The following is a 960-nucleotide window of genomic DNA, read 5'->3' as shown; positions in this document are numbered from 1 at the left end:
CTGTGGTTGGTCTCCCGGCTTATTAGCACCTCCTCTTGAGCTTGCTTCCACCACGTGGGCAATGCATTGTCCCTAAAAGGGCTTGTGCTTCCCACGTCTACAGCTTGGCCCTTGCTTCCCTCCCTGGGGGTAATCGCACTCTTCCCTTCCCCTCTGCGGATCCTTCCAAGATCACCCCTCCCGCAGCGCTGCCCCAGCAGGCCACCCTGTGCCCCACCTCCTCTACCCCTGTCCCACTGAGACATGTTGGATTGCACTGCTTACTTGCCTGCCTTGGGAGGCTGTCATGTTACATCCATGTAAGTCTTGTGTCCTCAACAAAGATTATACATTTATTGAGGGTATTGACAATGCATTTTTTTTTTTTTGCCTTTTTCACAGCAAATAAAGTTGTGCCTGGTAAATGTTCAGTATTGTAAAGCATTAATTGATATAAATAAAAGGAAGAAAAGTGCTTTTTTTGGTGAGATGTGACAAGAAAGAAGGAAAACTTGGTTTGAAAATTCTGAATTCAATTTTTCTATGGCATTCCTATCTTTAATTATGTTGAATAATTAGCACAGTATTTATTGGTGGCTTCATATATGGCGTAGGTAAAATGTGTGTCATGTAATCAGGGGAGAGGTGAAAGGGACATATTAGAAGCTTCCATTAGTCTAAACTCACAGCAATTTCATTTTGCTTCTAAATGTCTGGGATTTAAAAAAATATATAGTATTCATAAAAACACATTGCAATCACTCTGGAAACCATTAAAATTGCCACAATGCAAGCCAGAACCTGCTCTGCATATTACCTGCCAGTAATGGCTACATGCTGGATAGGCAAGTCTCTGGAAACCTGACACTTTAATACAGGTTTGAATATTTGTCACATGACACTGAGACCTCGGTTATGACTAATCTCTCTTTTTTTTTTTTTCCTTTTTGTCTTTTTTCGTGTCCGGCAACGGATCGCAAC

This window comes from Galeopterus variegatus, unplaced genomic scaffold (assembly GCF_000696425.1).
Source record: "Galeopterus variegatus unplaced genomic scaffold, G_variegatus-3.0.2 Scaffold1379, whole genome shotgun sequence".
NCBI classification, from domain to species: Eukaryota; Metazoa; Chordata; class Mammalia; order Dermoptera; family Cynocephalidae; genus Galeopterus; species Galeopterus variegatus.
This window is presented reverse-complemented; position numbering follows the sequence as displayed.